The sequence below is a fragment of the Prionailurus viverrinus genome, chromosome C2, assembly GCF_022837055.1.
Source record: "Prionailurus viverrinus isolate Anna chromosome C2, UM_Priviv_1.0, whole genome shotgun sequence".
Classification (NCBI taxonomy): Eukaryota; Metazoa; Chordata; class Mammalia; order Carnivora; family Felidae; genus Prionailurus; species Prionailurus viverrinus.
This window is the reverse complement of record NC_062569.1, coordinates 59876381-59900886: the sequence shown is the minus strand read 5'-3', so window position 1 is coordinate 59900886 and position 24506 is coordinate 59876381.

Here is a 24506-nt window from a genome sequence, read left to right as displayed (position 1 = left end):
TTGGGTTGATCGTATTTGCTGGGTCCAGGAGCATGTTGTCCAGCATGATGTGAGTGCCCAGATGAGTGGTTTGGATCTTCAGCAATTTAATTATTTTTACCTTAATATTCTGTAGATTACTGAACAACTGTATAATGTCCTAGTTCCTGTTGTTCTTGGATATATTTATGTAGAACCTGTGTAATTCTCTATTCCACTCCATCTCAAGTGTATAGCCAGGTGTATAATGATTAAAAATTAAAACTCATTTTTCTGATTTTATACAGAGCACCTGTGTAGACAAAATCACTCCATTTGACATGATTGACTGCAATGTCTGTCTTATGGGAAAGCATTCTCTATTTAAATTTTATTCTTTACAGGGTCAATATCCATTAGAGTCAAGCTTCCACTAAATGTTCAATAACTGCTAGTTAGTGATCTTGATGATGAAGAATACACTTTTAAATTTGTTAACTTAAGAGACTATTTATTATTATGCCATATAACTGTCTAGGACTATTATTCCAAACATAATGGATGGGATGGGTCATGAGACTATTTTATGTTCTCAGGTTCATTCTAACTCAAATAATTGTTTTTAAAAACCACACCTCTAACTACCTATAATATATAATCATCATCCTTCCTTCCTGTGACAAATTAAAGCAGCTTGCAAGTTATAAAACTGATTTAATTCTGGGTAGTAAATGCCTTTCCTCAAAATTTAAACACCTTGTTCTTTTTTTATATCAAGGATATTTCTTGGTGATAAATATCACCTTGTTGCTGGAGCCTTTTGCAGTTTGATTTTTTTGTAAACTCAGATTTTTCTAAATTTTCTATTATTCACAAGAGAATTCAGAATTGTTCTTTCAATAGCTACCGGATGATTGGTTGTTTTCCCTCTTGGGACATGAAAATGTATAAGAGAAGCCACTCCTATGAAAAGTTGTATCAAGAGAGAATGCTAAAGCTATGTGGTAGATTCCACTAACAAGTGAAACAAAACAAACAAAAGAAAAAAAAAATAGATAAAATAGGGCAATCCTATTTTGCATGTAAGTTTTGTACCCTGATTCAATGTTACGATACTTATTGTTGTTGTTCTCCCATTCGTTCTCCCTTTTATAAATAAAATTCAAGCTACCAATCCTTACATTTATTTATTTATTTAGTTTTGGGTCTGGTGGTGACTGTTGGTTGAATCAGATATTTGATTTCAACAATAATAATGAATGTAGTTCTACTCTTACTGGTAAGAGTACTTGATACTTCCCTTGGTCCTGCATAAAACACATTCTGAAAAAAACATACTTCATCCTTGAAGCATAACAATGATATTTGAGAAATTTGAAGGCCATGGATAATATCTTAATAAACAATTTCAAAACACAATTTATAGTTGCAAAGCACTTTCACATATTACATTTTTGCCCAGATTTTATAAATTGGGATATTGTGGCCCAAAATGACAAACTGACTTGCTATTTGTCAAGGAGTAATTGCTAGATCTATTACTTAAATGCAAATATTCTGATTCCAAGTATTGCTATATCTCTAAAAATCTAACATATATGTAAATACAAAATAATATAACCATCACAGCTTATGATTTGGAATGTTATAATAAACTATAAAAGCACATATATTTATGGTGTATCAAACAATCTAAAGGTATACCAGACACTCTAATACTAGAAGCTGTAGTGTTTGAGTCTTTATGAATTAACTTTAACCAGTGAAACTTCTTTAATTTTTTAAATTTTTTAATGTTCATTTATTTTTGAGAGAGACAGAGCACAAATGGTTGATGGGCAGAGAGCGAGGGAGACACAGACTCTGAAGCAGGATCCAGGCTCTGAGCTGTCAGCACAGAGCCTGATGTGGGGCTCGAATCCACAAGCCGTGAGATCATGACCTGAGCAGAAGTCAGATGCTTAACCGACTGAGCCACCCAGGTGCCCTGAAGCTTCTTTAATTTTGAAGAAATAAGATCAATGTATTCATTCTTTCTTCATTCAGAATCTTTGAAATAATTTAAAATATATCTCCATGTAATCACAGAGCAGCTCTTTATGTATGATAAACAGCAAAAATTGTACAAAAATTTGCTTAATTCAAAAAATTTAGTTTTAAGTATTGTATATTTGCCTACATAATTTTGTTTCAGACATTAACCGGAGTGTGTTTATTCTGTATGTTTTGCCTTTTTCCCTCTAACTTCAGCAATTTGATTCAGATAAAAATATTAGGAGACTTGCTGTTCTACATATTACAATATCTCTGTACACTGATATCTGTGCTAAAGATCACAGTGTGAATAAAACATAGCTTTGTTCCTCAGCATGTTGATTGCCCAATGGGGAGGGCATGTGTAGTCAGATTATTTCAATATCTAAGTTTGACAGTTGCCCAGAACACTATAAAATCACAGAGGACAAGCATTAAATGTAGTTGTCAGCTAGAAAAATAATACTTAAACTTGTATTACTTGGTGTAATTCTTTTTAAAACATTTGCTCATTTTACATTAAAAACATGTTGCAAAATGTCTCTTTCTTTAACTTCAATAATTATGTGCTGATGGAACACATTCCCTGAATCTCAGGCTTTGTTTCGGCAACAATCCAGGAGAACTACTATAGATTTCATGCCTCCATGGCCACCTTTATCCCTTAATCTTGCCTTCTTTCTATGTAAAACAGGAATCTGAGGAAAGTAAATCTTGGTTCTTTATTCCTGCAGCCCTTGTGCTAAACTGGTCCCTTGGAAAGAAGTTAAACTTCATGTTATGCAAATGGTCAAACCCTCTGAAGCTATTACAACTCTAATCTACCCACTCAAATTGGGTCAGGTAAATCCATGCATCATTTACTATACTGCTATGTAACTGTTAAATTTCTAGTCTGCATCCCCAAGATCCTGTCAGCTCTTCAAAAACAGAGATATTCTTATGTATTTTTCTAGTCATTGAATCTGGCTTTTTACTAGCATATTGTTCAGTATCTTCAATAAATAAATGTTGAATTAATTGAGACAAGATTGGAATCCAGCTCTTGAAACTGAAAGGATACCAATAGTGTTGTGTCCTAAATTCTGTGTCCTGAAAAGAAGAAGGGAAAAGAGGTTTCCCAATGTAATACCAGGTAGCTGCTTAAAATAGATCCAACTCATTTAAAAAGGATTCCTTACTTATTTTGGGATTTGACTTTTGGAAACATTTGATTCACTTTAGTTATTCAAGGCTGTATCTCTGGTACATGTTAATGAGTTGGAATCCACAGGGGGCAGATCTGTACATCATAGGAACTGATGGCACAGGTGCAGAAGAAAGAGGATATAAAAAAAGAGAGCAGGTGATTACTCATATCTTGTCCATCGTCAAAAATCACATCCTATGAAAAGCACATACTGGACTACAGAACTGGACTACAGCTTGCCTATGCTATTAAGCAGAAGAAGAACATTGATCTAGCTAAATAAATTAACATGCTTACTATACCAGTATTTTTTGTTCATGTTGGCATAATCTGTTTTATTTCCATCCTTTTTTTTTTTTCAGTATTCCTGGGCCCTCGTATTTCAGGTTTCTCTTAAAAGCAGCATGGATATTTTTGTTCTACAGAAAAGTCAATTTTTATCTTTCCTCTTTCTCTATGAAAGTTAGCAGCCTACATCGGATCTGATAATGAAACATGGTATAATATGCAAATGTTTGATTTCATTATTTAAAACTTTTAAAGTTAAGTGGTAACTATATGAGTCTCAATATAGTCAAATTCTCATTGGCATGTGCTTCTACACTTTAATTACAGAATGGTGTAATCAGTTGCTTTCTGATAAAAATGAAGAGGTTGGTTAGAGTGAAACTGGCTAATAGTCTCATTTAATTAAAGGACACTATTCTCATAACAACCCTTTTTATAAGAACATCGATAATGTGCTCACAAAAATCATGCTGAGTCCATTACTCTCCAGAAAATTGATTCTCATAGCTAATATTTGTGGATGGTAAAACAGAGTATTTTGTAATATGAAAGTCAGTTTCTGCAAATTCTTTATTTTCCATTTAGTGGTAATGCATTAATTATCATTACTAATATATTTTAAGTAAGATTCACATACATGAATGCATATTCACTTAAAATGAGTTACTTTTAGAAATATATCTCTCTATATATGTATATGATTAGAATGATTCTTAAGAAATATTGTTAGAATTGTTTTTTTTTTCTTTTTAATAAGTTGAGGATGCTAGGAACTTCTTCACATCTCAGATAGTAAATGGAATAATTTTCTTATTATTTCCTTCTTTTTTATTCTCTTTTAGTCCTCACTGGCCAAAACAACTGGGATATTTTGGGAGCCACACAGAAATGGACAATAAGGCAACATGGAATGGCACACATTCCCTCAATATACCATGTGGTTCTCATGGTTGGTGTCATTACAGAAATGCTGAAAGAATTATCTAGAAAGCACCTGGTTGAGGCTATAATTAACATTTGTTTGGTATTCTGATATTTACAATATTTTAAAATTCTTTGGAGTTAAACTGATTTTCAAAATTTTGTTTGTAAGGCATTTTTAGTAAATCTAGGGGTTCAGAGATTAACTATATCAATTCTTCATGATTTGCCATTGGTGCTCTTGTGGTGCGTACTTTACATTCTCCCATCGTCATCAATGGCATATCAATAGGGTGAGACAGTCTGCCAGGTTTGGGCAATAAGAGAATGCCTTTTATGTGCTGGCTACTCTAAGCAAAACCAATGACAAAGTTTTCTTCTGAACATGATACTGGCCAAATATGGGACAAGTGGGGCACCAAATTGAAAAAAAAAATTAAAAGTTAGGCACATCTGTACTGATGATGAATGCTTAAATTAATATAAGAGAATGGAAGCCTCTTGCTTATGGTAGAATGATGAGTACTATTTGGAACAGTGGAGAAAGTGTCTGGAGTGGGTATGTTAACCATCACAGGAAAGACTGGATTGAATAAAAAACATTAGTGGATACCAAATCTACTTGTTATTATGATTAGTAGTGGGATGTTTGTATGGTATTAAACTGTCTTCCTAATTCTTTCTTGGATTCATCCATGATAAATTCTCATATACAAAGAATTTTCTACATTATTCCTGCTTCTGAAATGTTTGTAGTCTTGCAAAGATGTGAATAAGACATATAGCTCTCCCTATATTTCTGAGCTAAAGCTGAGAATGATAAGCACTCGCTGTGTCTGGTTTCCTTGTTAAGACTCATCCATGCAGTTATCAGATAACATTTTCATTCATTGTCATTGCTGAGTATACTATAATCTATGCTCATGATGAACTTTTTTGTTGTTTCTAGCTTGTATGTATAATACATAAGACATTTATGAACTTTCTACTGGATTTGAAGTAGCATTTTTAATTCTGATTTTTCATTTTCCTAATGATTAATGATCTTGGAGTCTACATATGCTTATATCCTATTTGTGCATCTTTTTATATGAAATGACTCAGTCATTTGCCCATATATTTAGAAATGGGGAGTGACTTTGGCTTTAAGAGCTTCTTATGTAGTCTGCGGGGCACCTGGGTGGTTCAGTCTATTACGCATCAGACTCTTGATTTAGGCTCAGGTCGTGATCTCATGGTTCATGAGTTCAAGCCCCAACTTGAGCCCACGTTGAGCTCTGTGCTGACAGTGTGGAGCCTGCTTGGGATTCTCTCTCCTCCTCCTCCTCTTCCTCCTCCTCCTCCTCCTCCTCCTCTCTCTCCCTCTCTCTTTCTCTCTCTCTCTCTCTCTCCTTCTTTCCAAGAATAAATAAATATATATTTAAAAAAAAAAGAGTTTCTTATGTAGTCTGGATTCTAGTCCAGCTATAAATAAACGTTATCTCCATAGATATCTAAACTTTTTTTCTCCTTTATTATGGCCACTTGTTGACTTATATTGATTATTTTTGAATAATATTCGACCTTCTTCTTTGGATACACCTAACTTGTTGTTATTATATTTTAAATAAATTCCTGGGAACAAGTTGCTAATATATTCCCCATGATATTAATTACATATTTGAGGGAAAGTGTGTCCCTGAATATTTTTTTCCTGCAATGCTGTGATCAATTATGAGTGTCAGAATAAAACAGTGTTGCAAAAGTATTTGAAAATTATTTCAACATTTTATATATTCTCCAAGGGTTGGTATATAAATGTTATTTATTTCCTAAAAACTGTTAGAATTATCTGGTGAAGATGTCCAAGTTCAGAATTATTTTTATGAGTAATTTTATTTACATATTCAGTTTTTTAAACCTATATACTTATTCTTAGTTTTCTCTTAAACTAATAACTTTATGAACATAAAGCTGTTAATATCTTTAATAATTTTTTAATGTTTGTAGGATCTGTATTGCTAACTCTTTTTTATTTCTGATATCAAAAATATGTGTGTTCCCTTGTTAAATTTTATTATTCTTTCTTGGTATTTACCAGTTATATAACACTGTTATTGTATATATTATATATTTAATATATATTAAGCTTACTTATTTATTTTGAGAGAAAGAGAATGCTTGTTCTCCTTATTAAAATATTTTTACCATGTATGCAATAAGGCAAAATGCCTTTATATAACATTTCAAATCTTGCTATATGGCTCCACTTCTATTTCCAGGCTCCTCTCTCACTGGAAACCTAAATTTTCTCTTGGTTCAATCTATGACAGACTCCAATACACTGAGAATTTCCTGCATTCTTCCTACTTATTAAAGTTGTACCTTGGCTCATACTAGAATACTCTGATACTTAAAGTTGTGAAATTTTTCCTGTCCAGAAAATAAGAAGGTGTGAACAGACAAACAAAAAATGATGAAGGTCTGCCAAAATGTCAATGGGGTACAGAAACCAATATGAAAGTCTTCTCAGTGGCCAAAGTTGGAACAATGTAAATAAGTAATATTTCATTAAAATTTAAAGTATAAAATATAAAATCCCCAAGTGCAACTGATATAAATAAATGCAGAGGATAGCTAAATCTCTCATGGAGAATTCTGAATTACCTATGTAGATACTTCACCTTCAAAGACATTATACTTAACTTCCATCCCTTTTTAAGTATGAGCTGCCATATGTGAATTCCTTCCAAATAGTATAGTATGGAAATGAGAGGGACATGGGTAAAGTAATTTTCAAGTGGGTAAACCTAACAAACACTACCTCAACAATATGATATGATGTGATAAGAATGACACTTTACCTCTGGTTTTCCTACTAAAAACTCATAACCTTAGTTTACTATGAGAAAAACATTGAGAAAACCCAAGTTTAGAGTATGTGACCACTACTCATCAGAACTGTCAAAGTCATGAAAAATAAGGAAAGTTTAAGAAACTCACAGTCCAGAGAAGGCTTAAGGAGACATGACGACTAAATATAATGTGGTATCCTTGATGGGCTCCTGTAACAAGAAACACACATTGAGGGAAATTGATAAAATCTAAAAAAATATGGAATTCACTTAATAATAATATATCAACATTAGAGGATAAATTGTGACAAATATAACATAGTGAGGTAGGATTATAACAATAGACTTGTATATAGGGTACAGAGGAACTCTCCATCCTATTTATGCAAATCTTCTATAAATCTAAACTCTTCTAAAATAAAAACTTCATTTGTCAAAAAAAGTGTCCATTAAAATTACCACAACTTTATTTCCTAATTATTTTATTAAAAGGTAAAAGGATTACAGGAATATGAAAGCATTTGATTTACATGTTGTATGACTGGAGCCACTGAAGTTTCCAATGAGGAAAATGACATCATCTGACATACATTTTAATAAAATAATTTGTTAGTTTATTTATTTATTTTTGAGACAGAGAGAGAGAGAGTGAGTGAGCAAGGGAGGGGCAATGAGAGAGAATCCCAAGCAATTTCCACTGTAAGCAGGGAGCCCAACATGGAGCTCAGTCATAGGAACTGCAAGATCATGACCTGAGCCGAAATCAAGAGTAGGACGCTTTTAATCAATTTTTTATCCATTCATTAGTTGATGGACATTTAGGCTCTTTCCATAATTTGGCTATTGTTGAGAATGCTGCTATAAACCTTGGGGTACAAGTAAGCCATACAGAGAAAGACAGATACCATATGGTTTCACTCTTATGTGGATCCTGAGAAACTTAACAGAAACCCATGGGGGAGGGGAAGGAAAAAAAAAAAAGAGGTTAGAGTGGAAGAGAGCCAAAGCATAAGAGACTCTTAAAAACTGAGAACAAACTGAGGGTTGATGGGGGGTGGGAGGGAGGGGAGGGTGGGTGATGGGTATTGAGGAGGGCACCTTTTGGGATGAGCACTGGGTGTTGTATGGAAACCAATTTGACAATAAACTTCATATATTGAAAAAAAAATTAAAAAAAACAAAAACAAAAACAATTTTTAAAGGTCAGTTTCCATATTTAGCTTCCTAGATTTCTCTGGACAAACTGAAACATTTACTTTTTTGCATTTATTCATTCCCTGTGCCTCCACTTTGTAGCTTTTAATTCAGTTCACTTATTTAATTCAACTTATTTATATTTTACTTGAATTTATTCTTTCCATACATGCATTTGCTGTACTATGTGTTGGACATAAAAAGAGGGAATATTATGATCATTGACCTCAAATATCTTATGGATTAATATAAAAGTAGGGAAGTAATATTGTACAATAGACTAATTAAAAATCCAGAGAGTTACAGAATACACAACAATAGTATAGAAGAAGGAAATTTTTTTCAGAGGCAGTGGTTTTTAGTCTGAGATTAAGATGCTCATAGTAGGAGTTTACCAGTTGAATAAATGGAATTAGTATTTTTGTTTCTTTTACTTCAAAGTAATAACAGGCTTCAATATTTTTTCCTGTTCACAAATAATACATCTTTATTATAGAACATTAAATATAAATACCTATGAAAAGCTAGTAACTATGTCAACAATATATAAACATTTTGTATTGAATCATGCATTTCTAATAGTGCTCTATGAATATATTTGCATTTTTACCAAAATGAGTCATAACATATATACAGGTTTACTGTTTTTTAATCAGTTTTCACATTTAATATATTGTGAGCATTTTCATGCCATTAAAAAATATCCAAGATAAGAGAATATTGGCAAAGGCAATGCTATGAGGAGAAGCATAAAGATACATCTTAGCATGGTTTATTATGAAAATTACAACGAATTAAGTACAACTAGTTAAGGCAAGGCTCAGGCAAAAAATAGGAATAAATGATATGAAACTGGAGAGACTGCCATGGTCACAAAACAATTAACCTCTATCACCAAAATATTCAAACTTTTAAGCCAAAATAATAAACTTTTCAGCAATGAACAAACATTGGGTAATTTAGACTATAAAAGTAACACATGACCATGTTATTATAGGTCTTCTTGTACTATACTGCAATTAGATAATATTAAGTTATAAATGTAAATAGTCAATAATGCATAATTGCTGACCATGAAACATTACATTCCCCAACCCACTGGATCCTGGGTAGAGAATATACATATATAATTGTCACATTACAACTGTAAAATGCTTTATATTTAGTAAGTGCTCAATATATATGAACTGGCATCAAAATGAAATAAAGACCAACACTTCCAATAAAAAGTTACCTTATCTGAATCTTGATGTCTGATTATAGAAATATAAATAATCTTCTGTCAACTTTTGGCCTTTACCCACCTTAATATGCTTTAGTTTACATTTTCATTAATGTTATTTTTTTTAACAAGCCATACAAACAAAACTATACAATAGATTGCTTCTTTCATTAACCTTCAATGGATCCAGAAAACTACTTGGCATAATACAGACAGTTTGAAGAATTTGGAAGAATAACTATATTTAAAATAATGAGATTCAAAAATCTTCACAGTGAAAACATCTATGAACAATGTTAAATAGAAACTGATGGTGCCAGTTGGAACACAAACTTTCACTTGGAAACTCTCCATCTTTTCACACCAAAAACTGAAATATTATATTTAGGCTGTGTTCATAGAAGTTTACATGAAATTGCTCAGTAAATTATGGTATAGGCTAAGCTAGCATATCTCAGGTTTTTACACAGAACACTAGTCCAATAAAAAGAAGGAATGTTCCATTTAATCACTGTTTTCTAACTAATGTTTAGTTTTCCTATCTTTACAGCACAGTGAAGATTGAATATCCTATCTCCCTGGAGTTTGGGAGTTGTTCTGGCAATTAGTTATGAATAGAATTAATCAGAAAAATTAAAAGCAAAGGTGAAACATTCCTATATCCTTTCTCCCTAGAATGGACGCAAGTCTCTAGAGTCAGTACGAGCCCTTAGTGACATGAAAGAGAACGAAATCTTTGTTGTATTCAGCCACTGATATTGTAGAGTTGTTGTCATAGCATTCTCTATTCTTCTTGATTTATAAAGGGATTACTACCTAGAAAAAAAATGTTTTGACAAAGGATCAAGGGGGGAGTAATTAAAAAATAAACTGCTATGGGAGTTGTAAAGATGTAATCCATATTATACTGTTGTAACACATTTAGCATAAAGTTTACATGTGATATACTAGAAGAAAGTTTCATTTTGATACAAATCTTTGTTGTGATGGGTGCCTGGGTGGCTCAGTCAATTAAGCATCTGACTTTGGCTCAGGTTATGATCTCACAGTTTATGAGTTCAAGCCCAATGTCAGGCTCTGTGCTAAGAGCTCTCTTAGCACAGAGCCTGGTGTCTGCTTGGGATTCTGTGTCTCCTTCACTCTCTGCCTTCCCCTGCTCACGCTCTCTCTCTCTCTCTCTCTCTCTTTCTCAAAAGTAAACATTAAAAAAACATTAAAAATCTTTGTTGAGATAACATATAAGATAGAAACCATATATAACTAATTTGTTATTCTAGGGAAGATTCTGAAGGATCAAAATATTAATAACATTGGTTAAAGTTGGCTTCAACTTGGCAAGTTGAAGTTGACTTAGCAAGATTTTAGAAGAATTTGATAAGCTCAGAAAAGAACTGTCCTGTTAGCAATGAGTAAATAATAAATTTGGAGGGATCAATTCAAGCTCAAGCATAAATAATTGAGAAATGTTTTCAATAACTATAAGCTATTCAAGTTCAGACCTACCCAACATCAAGTTGAGGCTATGGCTTGCAGTGCTCTTTTCTAGGATTTTTATGGCTTTGGGTCTCACGGTTAGCCATCGTAAAGCCAGACTTTTTATCTAATAATAGATTGAATCTGAATAAGTTAAACTGTCTCAGAGTAAAGATACATTAAAGGATATGGTATACAGTTGAATCTTTCAAACAGGCAATAGGCATTAAAGATTCTCTACACTCTCTTGTACTTTTTCTGCTCCAGCCTAAAATCAACTACTACTTAAAGGAACTCTGTTTCTATAGGCAGATAAAGTAAGGGGCCCCTGGAAAAAGAAAGATGTGACATAGCTTTCTTAACATAGGGTAGGTCCTTTTATGTCCCTCAGCTATTTTGTGATATATGTATGACTGGCACTACTTGTCCAAGCACATTTCTTGCAGAACATTCTGGGATATGTTAAAATTGCGGAAAAATAGATCTTAGTGTAGTTAATAATATTTAAGGGGGAAAAAAGAATGTAAAAGCAGCCAGTACCAACCTAGGAGATAGTCTAACTATATCAGAGACAATAAATAAGGTTAAAACTCCCAGTCCTGTTTCAAAAGTAAAGATCAACTTAACACACATTCTTGAGTTATTGCAGGATTTAAACCCTTTTGATTTCTCATTCTGCTATATGATTATTACTGTAGAGAAATGCAATTGATTTTGTATCCTGTCACCTTACTGACAGTTCTAATATTTTTGTTTTTGTTTTTGTTTTTTTGTTTTTTTATTTTGTGGAGTCTTTAGGGTTTCTATATATAGTATTATGTCACCTGCAAATAGTCTAAGTTTTACTTCTTCCTTACTAATTTGGATGCTTTTTTTCCCCCCCTTTTTCTTGTCTGATTGCTGTGACTAGGACTTCCAGTACTATGTTGAATAAAAGTGGTGAAAATGGAGATCCTTGTCTCATTCCTGATCTTAGGGTAAAGCTCTCAGTTTTTCACCATTGAGGATGATATCAGCTGTGGGTTTTTCATATATAACTTTTATTATGTTGAGGTACACTCACTCTAAACCTACTTTGTGAGAGTTGTTATCATAAATGGATGTTGTACTTTGTCAAATGTTTTTTCTGCATCTATTGAAAAGATAATATGGTTTTTATCATTTCTTTTATTAATTTTTTTTTAGAGAGAGAGAGTGAACAGGGGAGAGGGGTAGAGGGAGAGAGAAAGAGAATCTCAAGCAGGCTCCAGGATCAGCACAGAGCCTTATGCGGAGCTCCATCCCACAACCTAGGGATCATGACCTCAGCAGAAATCAAGAGTCAAATGTTCAACTGATTGAGTCACCCCTCATTTCTCTTGTTGATGTAAATGTGTCACATTGATTGATTTGTGAATATTGAACCACCATTTCATTTGAGGGATAAATCCCACTTGATCATAATGAATGATTTTTTTAAATGTATTGTTGGATTCAATTTGCTAATATTTTATAGAGGATTTTTGCATCTATGTTCATCAGAGACATTGACCTATAGTTCTCTTTCTTGTAGTGTATTTATCCAATTTTGGTATCAGTATAATGCTGGCCTCGTAGAATGAATTAGGAAGCTTTCCTTCCTCTTATATATTTTGGAATAGTTTGAGAAGAATAGGTATTAACTCTTATTTAAATGTTTGGTAGAATTCACCTGTGAATCTGTCTCATCCTGAACTTTTATTTGTTGGGAGTGTTTTTTTAATACCAGATTCAATTTCCTTGTTGGTAATTGGTCCGTTCAAATTTTCTATTTCTTCCTGAATCAATTGGAGAAGTTATAGTTTCTAAGAATTTATCTATTCTAGGCTGTGCAATGTGTTGACATCTAACTTTTTATAATATCTTCTTATAATCCTTTGTACTTTTGTGATGTAGGTGGTTATTTATCCTCTTTCATATCTGATTTTAAAGGAAAATCTCTCTCTCTCTTTTGATGAGTCTGGATAAAGGTTTATCAATATTGTTGATCTTTTCAAAACTAACTCCTCGTTCCTTTGATCTGTTGTTTTTGTTTGTTTCTATTTTATTTCTGGTCTAATCCATTCCATTTATCAAGATATACAGTATGGTACTTGCACAAAATAGACACATAGATTAATGGAGCAGAGGAGAGAACCCAGAAACAAACCCATGATTATATGACTAACCCATGATTAATCTTCAACAAAGGAGGCAAGAATATGCAATGGGAAAAAGACAGTCTTTTCAACAAATGTTGTTGGGAAAACTGGACAGCTACATACAACTAGACTACTTCCTTACACCATATACAAAAAGAAACTCAAAATGGAATGAAGAACTAAATGTGAGACCTGAAGTCATAAAAATCCTAGAAGAGGGCATAGCAATTTCTCTGACATCAGCCATAGCAACATTTGTTTAGATATGTCTCCTTAGGCAAGGGAAACAAAAGCAAAAATGAACTATTGGGACTATATCAAATGAAAAGCTTTTGCACAAAAGGAAACAATCAAGAAAACAAAAAGATAATTACTGAGTGGGAGAAGATATTTTCAAGTGACATTATCTGATAAAGGGTTAGTATTAAAAATATATAAAGAACTTACACAACTCAACAGCAAAAACAAACAAACAAACAAACAAACAAACAAACAAACAAAAAACCACAAATAACCCAATTGAGAAATGGGCAGAAGATATGAACAGACATTTCTCCAAAGAAGGGATATAGACAGCCAACAGTCATATGAAAAGATGTTCAACATCACTCATCAGCAGGGAAATCAAATCAAAACCACAATGAGATATCACTTCACACCTGTAAGAATGGCTAAAATCAAACCCACAAGAAACAACAAGTGTTGACAAGGATGTGGAGAAAAGAGAACTCTCATGCACTGTTAATTGGAATGTAAATTGGTACAGACACTTTGGAAAACAATATGATAGTTCCTCAAAAAATTAAAAATAGAATTATTATATATTCCAGTAATTCCACTAATGGGTATTTACTCAAAGAATAAAAAGCAAAAACAAAAACAAGAATAAAAACAAAAACCTAATTCAAAAATATATGTGCAACTTAATATTTATTGCAGCATTATTTACAATGACCAAATTATGGAAGCAGCCCAAATGTCCATGGATAGATGTATGGATAAAGAGGAGAATATATATATATATTCACATACACACACACACACACACACACACACACACACACACATATTACTCAGCCATAAAAAAGAATGAATCCAGAGGTCATAATGCTAAGTGAAATAAGTCAGTCAGGAAAAGATAAATACTATATGATATCACTGATATGTGGAATTTAAGAAACAAAAATAACAAAGAAAAAGGAGAGAAATAAAAAAAACAGAATCTTAACTATAGAGAACACACTTGTGGTTATCAGATGGGAGGTGAGAGGGGGATGGGTGAAATAGTAGAAGGGGATTAAGAGTACACTTATTATGATAAGTAATGTATAGAATTGTTGAATCACTATATTGCACACCTGAAAGTAACATAACACGGAATGTTAACTATACCAGAATCTAAATAATAAGTAAGTTAAATAAATAAATAAATAAATAAATAAATAAATAAATAAATAAATAGCGTACCAACCCCTTCAAGCCATCAAATACTGGACCAACTGGAACCAGAGTACTGATGATACTGACTCTTGCCAACCCTCATGACTTCAGTCACCAGGACTTGGACTTTGTCAGTATAGGATGACTTCTGGCTCAATTCTATACTGAACTCCCCTTTGCCAAGCCCCTTTATGTATATACATGCACCCTTAGCTTAAAACATCCCCAGTTTGTTGTTCAGGAAGAAATTGCGTTGAGAAATATTTCCAAAGTTATCCTTTATTTGTTGCAAATAAAACCTTTACTTTCACTATTCTTTGGCTTTGCTGTGTCTTTTGGCTTGAGGTCCACCAAAGGGGAAGCTAATTCTGGGTTACATTACTTTTTATTGGAGAATGGGATTTAGAACCAAGCTGTGCATACTTTTTCATCATATGTATTACTTCCTCCAAATGAATTCGAGACTTGTTTCTCTATTTCAGTAACACTGATTCCAATGCCTGGTTAATGTTTAACTGGTGGCCAGATGAAGAAGCCAGATGAGACAGGATTAAATGAGGCAGGACTTTTAGGGACATGTGTAGCACCAGGCAGACCAAAATGAGGGTACTAAATTACTTCAGAGAGGAAGATAAGCAGATGGAAAATATATTAAATTGAGAGACGATATGTGTAGGTAAAGCAAAAACAGTTTTATATGAACAAGAAGCAAGAGTAAAGTGATTCTTCTGAAAAGTTTATTTATATCAAACCTACAGACATCACAATGACTCTAAACCCATGTCTTTCAATAATAACACTGAATGTAAATGGCAACCTTATTGATAAGAATGTGGTAATTGCAGGGGACTTTAATACCCCACTGACAACAATGGATAGATCATCTAGACACAGGATCAATAAAGAAACAAGGGCCCTCAATGATACATTGGATCAGATGGACTTGTCAGATATATTTAGAACTCTGCATTCCAAAGCAACAGAATATACTTTCTTCTCAAGTGCACATGGAACATTCCCCAAGATAGATCACATCCTGGGTCACAAAACAGCCCTTCATAAGTACAAAAGAATTGAGATCATACCATGCACAATTTCAGACCACAATGCTATGAAACTTAAAATCAACCACAGGAAAAAGTCTGGAAAACCTTCAAAAGCATGGAACACCCTACTAAAGAATTAATGCATCAGCCAGGCAATTAGAGAATAAATTAAAAAATATGTGGTAACAAATAAAAATGAAAATACAACAATGCAAATGCTTTGGGATGCAGCAAAGGCAGTCCTGAGAGGAAAATACATTGCAATCCAGGCCTATCTCAAGAAACAAGAAAAATCCCAAATACAAAATCTAACAGGACACCTAAAGGAAATAGAAGTAGAACAGCAAAAACACCCCAAATCCAGCAGAAGAAGAGAAGTAATAAATATCAGAGCAGAGATAAATAATATAGAATCTAAAAAACTGTAGAACAGACCAATGAAACCAAGAGTTGGTTTTTTGAAAAAATAAACAAAATTGATAAGCCTTTAGCCAGGCTTCTCAAAGGAAAAGGGAGAGGACCCAAATAGATAAAATCATGAATTAAAATGGAGTTATTACAACTAATCCCTCAGAAATACAAGCAATTATCAGGGAGTACTATGAAAAACTATATGCCAACAAACTGGACAACCTGGAAGAAATGGACAAATTCGTAAGCACCCACATACTCCCAAAACTCAAATAGGAAGAAATAGAAAACTTGAACAGACCCACAACCAGCAAAGACATTGAATCAGTTATCAAAAATCTCCCAACAAATAAGAGTCCAGGACCAGATGGCTTCCCTGGGGAATTCTACCAGACATTTAAAGCAGAGATAATATGCTTCTCAAGCTGTTCCAAAAACATAGAAAGAGAAGAAAAACTTCCAGACTCATTCTATGAAGCCAAACCAGACAGAGACCCAGCAAAAAAAGAGAACTACGGGCCAATATCCCTGATGAATATGGATGCAAAAATTCTCAATAAGATACTAGCAAATCGAATTCAACAGCATATAAAAAGAATTATTCACCATGATCAAGTGGGATTCATTCCTGGGCTGCTGGGGTGGTTCAACATTTGCAAATCAATCAATGTGATTGATCACATTAATAAAAGAAAAGAAAAAAAACAGATCCTGTCAATCGATGCAGAAAAAGCATTTGACAAAATTCAGCATCCTTTCTTAACAAAAACCCTCAAGAAGGTCGGAATAGAAGGAACATACTTAAACATCTTAGAAGCCATTTATGAAAAGCCCACAGCTAATATCATCCTCAATGGGGAAAAACTGAGAGCTTTATCCCTGAGATCAGGAACATGACAGGGATGTCCACTCTCACCGCTGTTGTTTAATATAGTATTGGAATTCTAGCATCAGCAATCAGACAACAAAAGGAAATCAAAGGCATCAAAATTGGCAAAGAGGAAGTTAAGCTTTCACTTTTTGCAAATGACATGGTATTATACATGGAAAACCCGATAGACTCCACCAAAAGTCTGCTAGAACTGATACATGAATTCAGCAAAGTTGCAAGATACAAAATTAATGTACAGAAATCAGTTGCATTCTTATACACTAACAATGAAGCAACAGACATACAAATAAAGAAACTGATCCCATTGACAATTGCACCAAGAAGCATAAAATACCTAGGAATAAACCTAACAAGAGATGTAAAAGATCTGTATGCTGAAAACTTTAGAAAGCTTATGAAGGAAATTGAAGAAGATATAAAGAAATGGAAAAACATTCCATGCTCATGGATTGGAAGAATAAATATTGTTAAAATGTCAATACTACCCAAAGCAATCTACACATTCAATGCAATCCCAATCAAAACTGCACCAGCATTCTTCTCAAAGCTAGAACAAGCTTTGTATAGAACTTGTATGGAACCACAAAAGACCCCGAATAGCCAAAGTAATATTGAGGAAGAAGACCAAAGCAGGAGGCAACACAAACCCAGACTTTAGCCTCCACTACAAAGCTATAATCAAGACAGTACGGTATTGGCACAAAAACAGACACATAAACCAATGGAATAGAATAGAGGACCCAGAATTGGACCCACAAAAGTATGGCCAACTAATCTTTGACAACGCAGGAAAGAATACCCAATGGAAAAAAGACAGTCTCTTTAACAAATGCTGCTGGGAGAACTGGACAGCAACATGCAGAAGAATGATACTAGACCACTTTCTTACTCCATTCACAAAAATAAACTCAGAATGGATAAAGGACATGAATGTGAGACAGGAAACCATCAAAACACTAGAGGAGAAAGCAGGAAAAAACCTCTCTGACCTCAGCTGCAGCAATTTCTTGCTGGACACATCTCCAAAGGCAAGGGAATTAAAAGCAAAAATGAATTATTGGGACCTCATGAAGGTAAAAAGCTTCTGCACTGCAAATGAAACAATCAACAAAACCAAAGGCAACCAACAGAATGGGAAAAGATATTTGCAAATGATGTATCAGACAAAGGACTAGTATCCAAAATCTATAAAGAACTCACCAAACTCCACACCCGAAAACAAAACAATCCAGAAAACACCAGAAAACAATCCAGTGAAGAAACGGGCAGAAAACTTGAATAGACACTTCTCTAAAGAAGACATCCAGATGGCCAACAGGCACATGAAAAGATACTCAACATCACTCCTCATCATGGAAATACAAATCAAAACCACACTGAGATACCACCTCATGCCAGTCAGAGTGGCTAAAATGAACAAATCAGGAAACTATAGATGCTGGAGAGAATGTGGAGAAACGGGAAACCACTTGCCCTATTGGTGGGAATGCAAACTGGTACAGCCACTCTGAAAAACAGTGTGGAGTTTCCTCAAAAAATTAAAAATAGATCTATCCTATGACCCAGCAATAGCACTGCTAGGAATTTACCCAAGGGATACAGGAGTGCTGATGGATTGAGGCACTTGCACCCCAATGTTTATAGCAGCACTTTCAACAATAGCCAAGTTATGGAAAGAGCCTAAATGTCCATCAACTGATGAATGGATAAAGAAATTGTGGTTTCTATACACAATGGAGTACTACGTGGCAATGAGAAAGAATGAAATATGGCCTTTTGTAGCAACATGGATGGAACTGGAGTGTAATGCTAAGTGAAATAAGTCATACAGAGAAAGAAAGATAGATATCATATGTTTTCACTCTTATGTGGATCCTGGGAAACTTAACAGAAGACCATGGGGGATGGGAAGGGAAAAAAATAGAGAGGGAGAGAGCCAAACCATAGGAGACTCTTAAAAACTGAGAACAAACTGAGGGTTGATGGGGGGTTGGGGAGGGGAAAGTGGGTGATGGGCTTTGAGGAAGGCACCCGTTGGGATGAGCACTGGGTGTTGTATGGAAAACAATTTGACAATAAATTTCATATTTAAAAAAGTGTATTTATGTTGACATCTCTATAGGCCTCTGTGGGGAATAAGCTTAGAAATTTCCTGGGTTTGCACCAATGAGTTATCAAGGCATATAGAATTATAAAGCCATAGGATGCTCTCACCTGAGCGTGGGTAAACAAGATTAGGCCCCAGAATAAAGTAGGGAGGGGAAAAGGCCCCCAGAATAGAGAGGGGAGGGCAAAATGCCCCCTAATTTAGTACTAAAGCAGAAATCTGCTTTTACAGGAAGAAAGGACCAAATTAGGTAAACAGGTAAATAGGGCTAAAGACTGGGTGATGCTGCCCAGAGCAGAGCTGATTAGCAAAAGAAAAGGTGGCTTGTTAATCCTGTGGTTATTTGCTCTGTCTTACCCCCTAGGCTAGCTAAAATAAACAGAAGGGTTCCTCCTGTCTGCCTTTAACAACCATCTGCCCATCTGCCCAGCGCCAGGATTTTGTTTTATATTGACCCAAATCCCAAACACCGTATATCTTCAAAACCCCCTTTCCCTCATGCCCATGAGTTAATGTTCACCGATTTGTTGTCTCCTTGTGCATGCCCATCACATTTGTAAGCCTTCAGATCTTAATAAATATGGGGCAAGGACCCTTATTGGGGCTCTTGTCTTTTCCCAGACATTAGCCATCCCTCACATTTTAATCCTGTGTTCAGTCTCTTGCTGGCCAAGAGAGAACTTTAGACTTAGAGTCTACGACAGGCCTCTCAGAATTAAATAGGGAATAAAAACTTATGTACAATTTCTAGTTTATTTTAGAAACTATACATTTGACTTACAGGGTTAGTACCCAAAATCTATTAAAAAAAATGTAGAGAAAGGGGAACACTTTTGCACTGCTGGTGGGAATGCAAGCTGGTGCAGCCACTCTGGAAAACAGTATGGAAGCTCCTCAAAACATTAAAAATAGAACTACCGTATGACCCAGGAATTGCATTACTAGGTATTTATCCAAAGGATACAAAAATGCTAATTTGAAGGGGCACATGCACCTCAATGTTTATAGCAGTGCTATCAACGATAGCCAAATTATGGATAGAATCCAAATGTCTATTGACTGATGAATGGATAAAGAAGATGTGGTGTGTATGTATGTATGTATGCATGTGTGTATGTGTGTGTGTATATATATATATATATATATATATATATATAATGGAATTCTACTCAGTGATCAAAAAAGAATGAAATCTTGCCATTTGCAACAATGTGGATGGAACTAGAGAGCATTATGTTAAGTGAAGTCAGAAAAAGACAAATATTATATGATTTCACTCATGTGTGAAATTTAAGAAACACAACAGTTAACATAGGAGAAGGGAAGGAAAAATAAGATAAAAACAGAGAGAAAGGCAAACCATAAGAGACTCTTAAATACAGAGAACAAGTTGAGGGTTGATAGAAGGGAGATGGATGGGGAAATGGGCTAAATAAATGGGTGATGGGCATTAAGAAGGGCACTTGTTGGGATGAGCACTGGATGTTTTATATAAGTAATGAATCAATGGGTTCTACTCCTGAAACCAATACTACACTGTACATTAACTAACTTGAATGTAAATAAATAAAAATTAAAAAATTCTTCATTCAGTCTCTCTTTAGTCTATCATTCAGCCTAACTTTTTTCATTTAAAAAATGAGTACTAAAATGTTATAAAAAATGATATATTAGTCAGGATTCTCCAGAGAAACAGAATCAAAGAGAGATGTATATATATAACCATAGAGGAGATACATAAATAGATACAGATAATGGATTAATAAATTGATAGAGATAGATGGATAGATCAATGGGTTGCTAGAGGAATAGATCAATAGATTAGATAGACTGTGTACAGGAATTGGCTTATGCAGTACAAGAGGTCCCATGATATGCCATCTGCAAACTGGAGAACCAGGAAAGCTGGTCATGTAATTCAGTCTCTATTGGACACCCTGAGAAAGGGGGCTGATGGTGTGTATATCCTAGTTTCAGTCTAAAAACCTGAGAATCAGTAGGTTGATGGTGTTAGTCCTGCTCTGAGTCCTAAGGCCCCAAAATTAGAAGTTCTGATGTCCAAGGGTAAGAGAAGATAGATATCTCAGTTCAAGCCGAGAGAATTAATTTGCATCTTCCTCCACTGTTTTGCTCTATTCAGCCCTCAAGGTAATTGGATGCTGCCCACCCACATTGGTGAGGGTGATCTTTCCTCAGTTTACTGATTCAGATGTCCATCTCTTCCAAAAACACCCTCACAGACATGTACAGAAATAATGTTTTACCAGCTGTCTGGACATCCCTTGGGCCATTCAAATTGACATATAAAATTAACCATCATGCAGAGAGTCAAAATAAGTAAAGATGGCAATTTCTATTATATGGCTCTGCTAGTATATTGCTGATAGGTCAAACTATAAGCTCACTGGAGGAGAGCCTGGGAGAAAAATGAAATGTAGAGAATATTAGGGTTATCTTGTATGTGAAAACTGAAATTATCAACTTTTAAGATGAGAATGCAAAAATTATCCAAGATCTCCCCAGAATGTGTTACTTGGCATGTGGAATACTTTGAGCTTAGTTAGTCAAGGCCCAAAAGACTCCGAAAGAGCTTTTACCTCTACATTAACTGCCCAAATGAATTTATTTTTTTTTTAGCGTTTATTTTTTCTTGAGAGAATGAAACAGAGCATGAGTAGAGGAGAGTCAGAGAGAGAGGGAGACAATCTGAAACAGGCTCCAGGCTCTGAGCTGTCAGCACAGTGCAAGACGTGGCGCTCGAACTCACAAGCCGTGAAATCATGACAGAGTGGAAGTCAGACACTCAACCAAATGAGTCACCCAAATGCTCCAACTGCCCAAAAGAATTTAGATAGAGAGTCTGGTCCAGGAAGAGAACTATCACCATAGGTAACTGTGAAGAAGATGGGTTAGGAAAGGTAAGCAAGATAAGTGGGGTGGGGGAGGTGGACCTCTGCAGGACCCAGACATAAATTCCTCTCTGTGGCCTATTGTCTCTGTACCTGGAAAGCATTTGTTTACCAAACATTTGCTCTTCTCATATTCCTTCCCTCTAGAGTATCAGACTCCTACCTCCTTTCCTTAGCTCAGGATGGCATACAAGTTTCAATTATCTGATTGCCTGTGGGTCCCTATATCCTCATAGGGCTCCAGTACATATGTAATTAAATTTGTTTTTCTCTAATCTGTTTTATATTCATTTAATTAATAGACCAGCCAAAAGAACCAAAATTAAATGGTGAAAAGTTTTTCTCCTCTATGATCTCAAATCTATAAGGAATATCAGAAAAAGGCAGAGAGATCTAGAAATGATTCTAACAAGGAATATCATCAAGTGGCATAGTCTGATAAATGTGCCTCAGAAGCTCAATTTCCTTAAGGAAAAGGAATGGATAGTGGTCTAATGGTGATGGAGGAACAATGAAAATAACTACCCAACCTCTAACCCAAATTACAACATACCAGAGAAAACAGTTGCAACTTGAGAAATCTATATGAGTGGCAGCGCCCTCAAGAGAGAATCAGACTGCAAATAAAGATGGTAAAGAGAAAACTCAGAAGAAATGTTGAGAAGATAAACCACAATTTTCAAAAAGAACAACGGAAGAGAAAGTATAGGACATGAGGTACAAATCTTATAAAAATGCTAGTGTGGGAAGCCAGTGATGATCTGAGAATGTTGCCCTTCTTGGAGTGATTAAAGTAATAGAACTCAAGAGCATAGTCATGGTGGCCTCAAGGCACATAGCTGAGGTGAGACTGTAAGATTTGGGGGAGAGAAAGTTGGTGTTCTTGCCAAGAGTTCTTAGACCTCTGGGTTCTTTCATCATTCCTGCCAATGGCAGAATGCAGGCAAGGGATAGAAGTCTTTTCTAGAATAAGTAATCGTTTGGTTTATGTTTTGGCTTTTGAAAATGAATTAACAGGGGCGCCTGGGTGGCTCAGTCGGTTAAGCGTCTGACTTCAGCTCAGGTCACGATCTCGCGGTCTGTGAGTTCGAGCCCCGCGTCGGGCTCTGGGCTGATGGCCCAGAGCCTGGAGCCTGCTTCCGGTTCTGTGTCTCCCTCTCTCTCTGCCCCTCCCCCATTCATGCTCTGTCTCTCTCTGTCTCAAAAATAAATAAACATTAAAAAAATTAAAAAAAAAAAAAAGAAAATGAATTAACAAATGCAATACAAATAGCAGAGCCATGAATCTGATATCTCTCATTTAGCACTGGAGAAAAGATTACAGTCATCTACTTAATAGTTAGGCTATTAATACATTTTTTTTTTTCTTTTGAGAGAGACAGAGAGCTGGAGAGGGGCAGAAAGAGAGGGAGAGAGTGAATCCCAAGCAGACTCCACACTTAGCACCAACCCCGACATGTATCTCCATCTCATGATCTAGAGATCACGATCTGAACCAATATCAAGAGCTAGACACTTAACTGACTGAGCCACCCAGGAACCTGAATAAAGTTTTAATTTATATATTCAATTGCCTATTATTCATTCTTAAATCATTAATTACCTAAGTTTTGTTCATATATACTTGAGCATGAGTTATTTAAAAAACGATTTCACAACAAAAATAACTTATATCAGTCTGGGTTTTGGCTCAATCTTCCTTTTCTTTAGTGCAACCCTGATATGTGATTTATTTGACCAACATAAAGACAATAACTCTGAAGATTAAAAAGTAGCAATAAATAAATAGAAGTTCTGAAAGGTCTGGAAATGGTAAGCGGTGATATTTGCACAACACTGTGAATGCATTTAATGCCACTGAATTTTACAGTTATATATGGTTAAAATGGTGAATTTTATGTTATGTACATTTTACCACAATAAAAGAAACTTAAAGTGTCATATATTCGTTCCATTATAAATAAAGATATCACTCTTTAAAAAATAGTGAAAGAAAATCAATTAAATGTCATTTAATCTAATTAATGCTATTAAATATGTATAAGAAAACACCCATATAATTTGTTTCAACTATTATGCAAATTTGTTCTGGTATTTTTTATTTCTTTTCTTTTGATTCTGTCAATCCCAACAGTTCTCATGATGTTCTTCATCTCAGAAATCCATCTCCTTCTTAGACCAGAACAGAATCACATAAAAATTCCACAGCTACTTCAAACTCTATAGGTCTCTAGCTGAATTTATTTCCTTTGGCAAACATCTTCCCCTCCCACCTTTGTTCCCTTACTCAGTTGAAAACATCTGCTTCCTTCCAAACACATAGTTTAAAAGTTTGCAGTTGTTTATACATGTTGTTTATACATAATATTAGTTATGACTTTTGACTGCTTCTTCACAAAGGACTCCCTTATGCCTGATTGAGTGGCTGT